Source organism: Ailuropoda melanoleuca, chromosome 18, assembly GCF_002007445.2.
Source record: "Ailuropoda melanoleuca isolate Jingjing chromosome 18, ASM200744v2, whole genome shotgun sequence".
NCBI classification, from domain to species: Eukaryota; Metazoa; Chordata; class Mammalia; order Carnivora; family Ursidae; genus Ailuropoda; species Ailuropoda melanoleuca.
Window position 1 is genome coordinate 7,199,789 of NC_048235.1, and position 10,445 is coordinate 7,210,233.

General features: G+C 37.3%; 1 pseudogene; it reads left to right on the forward strand.

Moving 5' to 3' along the window:
* Window positions 1–621: 621 nt before the first annotated feature.
* Window positions 622–10,445, forward strand: part of LOC100479516 — a 149,780-nt pseudogene continuing 139,956 nt past the window's right edge.

Consider the following 10,445-nt stretch of genomic DNA (forward strand, 5'->3'; position numbering starts at 1 on the left):
GGAATGCATCCAGGGGATGTGAAGGGATTTAAAATTATGTCTCATGAGGGATGGTTGGAGACATTCCTAGAGAGGGGAATCCATATTAGGGACACACTAAATATGTTAGAAAAACCAAACAATTATCATACAGAACAGAGATGCTCTATTATATATATTCCAAATTTTGCTTTTACATAAAGAACGTTTTGTCAACTACATTTTTATGACAAAGTGGATTACTCTGTGTTATCATAAATTCCTTGTTATCAATTGTGTTGAAAGAAGAAATGAATGATTATTAAAAACTTTGGAGAATAATGTGCTATCACATAAAAGGCTGGGTTAGGCAATCTTTCAGGGACTTCAATATATCTAAAACACTGATTCATTGGTCCTATGAACTTGTTGTTACCTTCGACCCCATAGATGATGTCTCCAAATGAAAGACGATATTTGAAGTCTAGGTGATTATGATGGAGTTAGATATGCCTACAATATTTGTTGATTTTATTCAGTAAAATTTGTCTACGTGGCCCCACAAGAAATGGAATCTTGATTATGTCAGTGCTGCTGCTTGAATACCAGTCTGGGACTGTTGTACTGAGCTGTGACAAATTGGAGTGTCCATAATTTTCAGTCATGCCTGATTGTACTATTGTTGCGGGAACATGGACTGCATTATCTTCGTGCCACCACCTGGCTCACCACAATGCAAAGCTGCTGTTACGGCAAAGACAGCAAGAAGGCCTGCTGGTGGATAGGCTTTTGGAAACAAACGGTAAGGAGAGAGGCAAGGAGTAATGATTATGGAGGTGACTATCCTTGGGGAATATTCTCTTACCAGACACTGCTGTTAAAAGTACATTTCTCCTCAGTGAAGCATCTATCTATGAATGTTTGGTGCAGAATTCATTCAGTATATTTCATGCTTTTGCCAAATCATGCACTCATGTTTTCTGTTTGCCTCCAGATGATTCTATGTTAAATGACAAAACTTTGGGTGACACACAGCATTGATAGATGTTAAGCAATAAACAGTGAAGGAAAAAATTGAAAAGAATCTCAAGCAATACATTAGGGTGAAAGAAAAGGACATGGAGTCAGGTAGATCTAGTTTAATGTCTGTTCTTTTGCTCATTTATTGCTGTTTGAACTATGGCAGATCCCAATAAGCCTTGGTTTCCTGCTCCTGTAACAGTGGTTAAGTATGTCCTGAGCTGATGGCAGTTTGTATATTCTAGGCAAAAATCTCCATGAGCTAAGGAGTGAGGTGCCTCCTTTGACCAGTAGACTTTTATACCCCACACACAAAAAACTTGACAGATAAAAACAGTAGAAGGCAGAATGGCTTCTGGATATACAAAGCTTACTTGAAATGTGATTGAATGTATTGAGGATCTATGGAAAGAACACATCTACCAAAACACTAGGTAAGCAAGGGAAACCCAGAAAGATTTATACCCAGGTATTGTTTATGGGTCTAGGAGTAAAGTGCAATCAACATCAACTCCCATGCTGCCATTTTAAACCAATGCCTTTTGTGGACATGGTTCTAAACATTAACAGCATTCTGTTTCAAGTCAACCTTCAGCAAACACCATTTGATGAAAAGTATTTTTCCTGTGTAGGTCTGGATATCTGAGACTAATAGTCCCTGTTATGGTTATAATTGTCATTTTAAATGGAAATTGATGGATTTGGTTAATGAAAGGCAAGCTGAGAGACTAGTCTCCTTGCAGTGTGCTATTAAGATATCTGAGCCTGCAAGGATGAGAGCCAAACTTTGCGTAAATTCACCAACATGACACATTTTACCCTATAAAGCCCTTTGGGAGACAGCTTGCCAGCTTCTTTTGAAGGGAATACCCCTGGACACCAACTTTATTGCATGCTGAAATTCTGAAACCTCTTAATCTACCTGTGCTGTTTTGAGAATTAGAGGCAATGCTCATGAACCAAGCGAAACTTAATGGACATTCTTTAACTCAACAAATATCGTTGAAGAGAGACTTCTGAATTTAAGTACTGTATTTAAGGCAGGTTATGGAGTGGGATGCTATGATAAGGACAGTTATAAAAGAACTCTCAAATTTGTTAAGTGGTGACCATATTTATGGAATGGTTAGCATGTGTCAGTAACTATTCAGACTACTTTACATATATTAACTCAACCCTTAAAGGCATCATCTGAAGTGAGTTGTCATAGTCTCCCCGGTAGGGAACTAAGTCATAGTAAGGTTAAAATAATCCACACAGGTGTTTAGCAAGTGTTTAGCAAGGAGTGTGGTACAAGCACTCCAGACTACCGTGGTATATTAGGGGATTTTCAGAGATTAGAATTTGACGTTACAACATCTACCTCCTCACTCTTCCATGCTAACAGGACATCTGCGTTGTAGAGAACGCAATATGCCCAGCTAAAAGAGAACTCTGTCTTTAGCTGTGATCTTTCTCCCTGGGTATGACTAAATTCTAACCAATGATAAGAGTTAAGCTAGCATTCAAGAATGGCACGTTAGATGGGGGATACGTACCTGGTCAACCAATTGTATGTGTGCACCTATGCATGTATGTCTTTCACTGCTCTTCATCCTTTCCTCCTTTTGGCTACAATGCAAGTGGGAAGCTGGGAGCTTCAGCAGCCATTTTGGATCCCAAGGTGACCTCAAACGTGAGAGCCATGCTAGTATGATTATTTAGACAGAGCTTGGTATAGAGCCTAACAGCTTTTGGAATTGAGGAGAGTGAGAGGGAGGATATTTTTCATCATGTTTTCATTAAAAAATAGAAACCATGGTAGCATTGATGATCTTTCTCCTCTTTCCCTACTTATTTTTATCTTCTTCCATGGCTATTTTGTCTTAATAGAACTTGAGTTTGGCAGCATTTCAGGATAGTTTTATAAAGTTAGGATGACCCTCCTCTGAAACTTAAGTAAAGAAATCACATAATGTCCCCAAACTAGAAATCTTGTGAACATAAAAGGAAGCTCTCTTAGTAATTATGTTTGTACAATGGGTATGAGCTAAGGCTGCCTTTGGTAACCCAAGGTGTAAGGTCGCTCTAGGCTTGAAGATGGGAAGACTGAAGAAAAGAGGGAAAGATATTATAATAATGATAAAGGTGTAGAGAAACAGAGAATGGCTGATTTTTTAATATGTTTAATTTCTGTTCCACAGTGCCTCACAATTTCAGGGACCACAAGTACAGTAAAGGTGAGAGGCCGATAATGATGCTCACTGCGGTTGTTACTGTTATTACAGTGATGACCCCATTTATGATCTACGAAGGCTATTCAGCACAAACACCAAGTTTCATAGGGAGCTGAAACAAACCCTAAAAACAAAACCCTAAAAGAAATGTCAGAATTCTGCCAATCCTTTGCTGAAACAATGCATCAGGGGCAGATAGGAATAAGTGAATCTGCTAGTTACCATTTCTTTGCCCAGAAAACCATATGGGGTCTAGGTAAGCTTTAAATAGACATGCAACTCTAGTCGATGATCAGACTGCTGGTGATTGGGCTGCTGCTAGAATTCTGAGCTTCAGCTTCTTATGGCTAAAATGTGGGGCTTTCTCAGTGGTTCACAACATTGTATCCTCAAGCAGCAAAAGGAACAAACAGGTAACTTCTCCCTGAAGTCTTCTAAATTAATGCTGAACAAAGACCACTGAAGCAGAAAATAAGAGCACGTCTGCATGAAGGATTCCTAGTTAGAGTACTGGAAAAATCTGGAAATCCAGCAGTTTCTTGACGATGGGCTTGCGGAGGAAAGTGGTAGGCCCAGTGGGAATGAGAGAAGAAAATAGACACCGGTGGTTGATGATAGAGCCAACTAAAGAAAAAAACTGTAATCACTGTATCGAAAGAAAGAGAACAACAATATGAAAACTGAAAGAGGAAAAAAAATTCGAATAAAATAATTTTCCTCTGGTGGGCAGAGGCTCAAATAGAAGAAAGTCTCTACTTTTGAGTATACCTTAGCTGGTGATTCAGAGTAAGAAAAAAAAATAGACTTTATTTAGACTTCTAAAAGAATTTCTCCGTTGTGATCCTANCAGAGGCTCAAATAGAAGAAAGTCTCTACTTTTGAGTATACCTTAGCTGGTGATTCAGAGTAAGAAAAAAAATAGACTTTATTTAGACTTCTAAAAGAATTTCTCCGTTGTGATCCTGAAACAGCCAAAAAGAAAGGAAGAAGTTGTGTGTGCCTAACACCCACAGGACGAAAGGTACCCAGCAATAAGGAAAAGCAATGCAACTGTGGGGACTGTAGTGTGTTTGGGATGAACAGCTGCCTAGAAACTCAGTTTCCAATGAGGAAAAAAAAAATCCACTCATTAAATGGTGTATGAGATGCCATAGCACACAGGATTCAGATGGTCTGACGTCCTTGAGGATTTGCCGTGGATAAGGTGAACTCTGCTTAAAATTTTGATTTTGCTCCCTGTCATGACATGATTTTGAGCTTATTTTCTAAGTGAGATAGAAGTATTCTGCTTATAAATAACATGTTGGTGGCAGATAATTAAGCNTTTTTTAAACATTTTATTTATTTATTTGACAGAGATAGAGACAGCCAGAGAGAGAGGGAACACAAGTAGGGGGAGTGGGAGAGGAAGAGGCAGCTCATAGCGGAGGAGCCTGATGTGGGGCTCGATCCCAGAACGCCGGGATTACGCCCTGAGCCGAAGGCAAACGCTTAACCGCTGTGCCACCCAGGCGCCCCTGAGCTTATTTTCTAAGTGAGATAGAAGTATTCTGCTTATAAATAACATGTTGGTGGCAGATAATTAAGTCCCAACCTGGACATATACTGCCTAGAGAAGTGAACAGAAGCTGAGTATTTGAGTAGCACTTGGTGAAAGGAGAAAAGCAGAAGTTAAGTTTATTATCTTACACTTCGCTTTAATAAACTTCTTAGCCTCTAAATAAGTGTGTGTGTGTGTATACACTTTAAAAACATGGATAGAATTTAATGTCCAAACTATTTGTTTTAAGATGTTTCACGTTTTAAAGACCTTTTGGATGTTGAAACTAGAGAATTCATTCATTTTTTTCTCTCTCATAATTTTTATTCTTTTGTTACAATCAATAAATCTATACCCCACCATATAACNAGAAGCTGAGTATTTGAGTAGCACTTGGTGAAAGGAGAAAAGCAGAAGTTAAGTTTATTATCTTACACTTCGCTTTAATAAACTTCTTAGCCTCTAAATAAGTGTGTGTGTGTGTATACACTTTAAAAACATGGATAGAATTTAATGTCCAAACTATTTGTTTTAAGATGTTTCACATTTTAAAGACCTTTTGGATGTTGAAACTAGAGAATTCATTCATTTTTTTCTCTCTCATAATTTTTATTCTTTTGTTACAATCAATAAATCTATACCCCACCATAATAACAACATAATAATCTACACCCCTCCTAATAAATTCATTTGGTTTTCTTTTTGCATCAGTTCCTTTTTTATTTTCTATGTGCTATTTGATACATACAAATGAGAATAAGTTTTATATGTAATAGAACACAATTTAAAAATGAGTGATAAAATCAATACTCAATCTAAGAGCCAGAATTATTGCATTTCTCTCTGTTCTTCACCCCCTAACTCCCTCAAAAGATAATCACCGTCTTGAATTTTGTGTTTAACTTGTACTATTTATGAAAAACACAATTTTATTGCATATGTACATATTCCTACATAAACATTATTAGTTTTACTTTTAATCTATATAATAATTGAATCATACTCTGTTTAATCTCCTAGATCTTTTCATTGTATATTTCACCTTGGAGAGTTGCCCGTGTTGTGTGTAGCTGTGGGGCATTCCTTTTCACTCCTGCAAAGTCTCACCCCAGGCATGGACCATAGTGTATACATTGTTCTGTTGAATAATACTTTTGTTCTTGGTTGATTTTGGTTTTCGTTATGAATAGTTCTGCTCTAAACATTTTTGTGTAGATCTTGTATTTCACACATAAAAATGTTTCTTAGAGGATAAACCTAGCATTGGAAATTTGTTATTCTAGTGTATGTGAATATCTCACTTTAAGGATAATTCTGTATTGTTTTCCAATGTGGCTGCACCTACTTAGGCCTTTCCTAAGAGGATTTATGACTTTAGTTCATTTATATACCTTCAACATTCGGTATTTTCAGATTTCTTTTATTTTTAAGATTTTATTTATTTGTTTGAGAGAGAGGGAGAGCGCGTACATGCAGGAGAGGGAAGGGCAGACTCGCCTGCTGAGCGGGGAACCTGACACAGGGCTGATCTCAGAACCCTGGGATCCTGACCTGAGTGGAAGGCAGACACTTAACTGACTGAGCCACCCAGGCATCCCAGTATTTTCAGATTTCTTAATTTTGGATGTTTAATAGGTGTAAAATTGTACTTCACTGTTATCTTAATTTGTATTTTCTGGTTACTGATGAAAGTGAGCAAAATTTATTATATATAATTTTATAGATACATAATAAAATTTTATATATATATTCTTTGTGAGCCCTCTTATCTACCTTTCTATTCATATCTTTTGCAAATTTTACATTAGGTTGTTAGTTTTAAGTATTTTTCTCATATGGCTTAGCATATTATACTTGCAGAATGAGCAGGATGGTTCCTCAGCAGGTTCAAAGTGGTCTTGACAGAACAAAGGCAATGGCTTGGGGCTTCTGTGTTGGTTAAGCTGTGGGCTGAGCTCCACTTCTCCCCAGGCTCTGTGCCTGTGAACTTCCCACCCACTTGTGGGGCGAGAGGAAGAAGAGGGGCAGGGTTGAAGGCTGTCAGCAGGGAAGCATCAAATACAGGGTCAGATTCCTTGTTATAGGTCCCGAGGGTGGAACCCCACTTCATGGGTCCCTGTGGTGCCCTCCCTCTCAGTGCTTATCATGGAGTAGCTTTCCTTTCCCGCACTCGCAGATGCCACCTCTGTTCTATGTCACAGTTTCTAGAAGACTAGGTCTGTTTCTTGTAACTTTTTTTGTTGGTCAGTGTGTCCATCTTTGTCCTATAGTATTCATTATTCTGTCAATAATAATAAATGTTGCTCTTGGGTAGGGCAAGTTTCCTCTCACATTTTTCCCTTCTTCATCAGTATCTCATTTACTACTTGTCCTTACTCTTTCACATACATTTTAAAATCAGTGTGTCAAAAGTTGCATGAAAAAAAGTGTTTTTTTTCTTCTAAAAGGAATTGCATTAATTCTGTGAATCTGCTTTAGAGAAACTGACATAGAACAGTATTAAGATATCCTATCTATTAATATAGCATTGTTCTTGATCTATATACACTTACTTTAAGGTCTTTAAATAAACTTTATTGCCATTTTTGCATAAAATTGACTACATCATTTCACAATGTATACGTATATCAAACCATCACGTTATAGACTTTTAATATATTACAGTTTTATTGTGCGTTGTACTTCAATAAAGCTGAAAAAAATGTTGAATTTCTTTAACGTTATGGGTAAACTGAAATTAACTAACCTAAAATGAAATAGTCAGATTTGACCTATAACTTGTAGAGAAATGAAATAGCAGTTTATTTTTCTAGAAAGGTTATTATTTCATTTAAGTTTCCTATTTATTGACAAAAAGTAGTTTATAATTTTCTCTTATTATCTTTTAAATCCTCCCTGTAGTTTTGTCTGTTTTTATGTCTAATATTTATTTGTGATGTCTCTTTTTTTTTCTCGATCTATTTTCTTAGACTTTAAAAATTTGTTTTCATGGTTCCTTTCCATTTTTAATATTTATTTTCTGTTTCAGTGATGTTTACTCTAAAATGACCTATGTCATTGGTCTTTTTGCCCTTCCTCCAACTTCTTAAGTTTGCTTATTTATTTCCCTTCTAACCTACACATTCATCTAATACTGTATTTCTTGTTTTTAAACCCCACACATTAAGCACATTAGATAACCACAATATTTGATTTGCAAACATGTTAATACATCATTTGCTTCTTTTCTTTCATAATATTCTCCTGGTATCATTGTCTTTCCCCTTGAGACATATACTTTAGAAGGTCCTTTAGTGAAGGTCCATTTGCTGTCAACTATCTTGGTTCTTTTTTTTTTTAAATTCTGAAAGCAAGCCTATTTTATTATCCCTTATGAAAATAATTTCTGGTCAGATTGTAATTTTTTGTAAAAAAATCACTTTAAAGATACAGTTTCAATTCCTTCTTGCTTTAATCTTTGGAAAGTTGGTGATTTTTAAATAATGACTTTTTTTTTCAAGCCTCAAAGGAAGAAATTGTGTCTGCTTCTGGTCAGATTCAGGGCTACCAAGTTTTGAAGCAAAATAGTCCACTCTGAGAGTAATGCTCAGGGTTATGAGTCTCAGCTTCCCCACCTTGTCACTGGCTCAGGATAATTATTGATCACAGGGCTGTGTCTCCTTCTTTTTTTTTTTTTTTTAAAGATTTTATTTATTTATTCGATAGAGATAGAGACAGCCAGCGAGAGAGGGAACACAAGCGGGGGGAGTGGGAGAGGAAGAAGCAGGCTCATAGCAGAGGAGCCTGACGTGGGGCTCGATCCCATAATGCCGGGACCACGCCCTGAGCTGAAGGCAGACGCTTAACCGCTGTGCCACCCAGGCACCCCAGGGCTGTGTCTCCTTCTGTCCTCATCATGCCAGCTCTGGTTTCTGTGTGTCATATATTTTGATGCATTTATTGATCTACTCAATTTTCCGTAGCTTGGTGTTTTTGTTTTTGTCTTTGTTTTTGCCTAGAGTATTTTTTCTTTCCTTCCGACATGACTATAACAAGAAGTATTATCATTACTTTTTAATTTAAGATCTAGTTGTTTAGTATTTTAGATTATCTCAGAGTATCTACGTCTCCATATTGCCAGAAGAGATGTCCTCTCTTTGACACAAAGCTTCTGCCCTAAAAAGAACTAGTAATTGAACTAGTGTTTTTTTTCTTTCTTTCTTCTTCTTCTTTTTTTTTGAAATGTCATATTTGGGTAATTGGGTATAATCTTCCCTGAGGAAGAGCTGTAAGTGTAAATTGTCCCATTTAGCCTGCTATTTTTCATCCAAACAAAACATCTCTATAATACATGCCAATTAACAGATTATCATTGCAGCTTGCATTGTCCCTTAGTTCATAGTGGTCAGCAAGCTATATCCTATAGACTAAATCTAGCCACTGCCCTCTGTTTTTGTGAATAAAGTTTTATTGTAATACACTCACACCATTTATATATTATCTATGGAGACAGTGGATTTGAGTAACTGCAACAGAAAGCCTATGTTCCCCAAAGCCTAAAATATTTAATATTTGACCATTTATAGAAAACTTTTTTCCTCCCCTTAGCTCTATAGTACTGAACACAAATATTGCATATCCCTAATATTTGCTTCATTTAAGATGTTTTCAGTTGCAAGCGCCAGAACCTCACTTCATGATATTCCCAGACTTAAGGAAATGATCAATTTTAGCAGTGCACCCATGTTATCAAAGACACAGTTTCTGTCATTGTTTCCCCCTGAATCATCCCCAGTCCACTAGCTTTTATGCTCTGCTTTACCTGTTCATGGTAGTAAGATGGTGGCCAGATGACCACACAGACAGGATAGGAGATCATTTCCTGATGTTAATCCTTTTAGTGAGGAAATCTCCCCCAGAACCAATTTCCCTGCACACTTCCCATCAGGTCTAGAATAGCACTATGTGTTCATGCTTACACCAGCCACTGGCCAGGAGGGTATTACTGGGATTAATGAATAAGTATGATTTCTGCTGTAAGAATGGTAGCAAACAAACATCCCCAATATTTCAGTGACTTCTGCCTTGAAATCTTTCATAGGACCACAGGTCAGATGATGTGGGTGTTACTTCAGAGGGCATGCAGTCAGGCTAAGGTCCTTTGCACATGATGTCATTTTGGAGCTACTGGCTGATGGGTGTTTGCTTTCCTAATGGTGGCAGATGGAGCCTCCAGGAAGTGCAACCCGAACCACGTAGGCACGTTTAAGGCTCCGATAATACCTGGCATACATTATGCCTGCTCTCCTTCACTGGCAAGACAAGTCACACAGACAAGCTGAAGGTCAGTGTGGGGAGAAGCAATCTCTGTCTCCACAGGGGAACATTGTAAAGTCCCACAGTAAAGGTTGTGTAATTCTGTTATTGAGATAGGGTCAAGAATTGCGAAGAATAATCCAGTCTTCACTATTAGCTTAGATCAACAATATTTAACTTCTGAATTGGATGGAAGATCAAACTCCCAGAACTGTTACCACTACTTCATAGGAACACAAAAGAAGTGTTTTATTATTAAAAATAATCAAAGAATAGGTATTTCTTTCTTCTTCCAGCCATAATGTTCTATCTGCTATTGAGTATTTCCAGTAAACTGAGAAAACACCAGGGGTGGCTTTAACTATATCACAAATGTGACTGGCTTTAGAATAGGAAAATAGATGTAAATAGTCTCC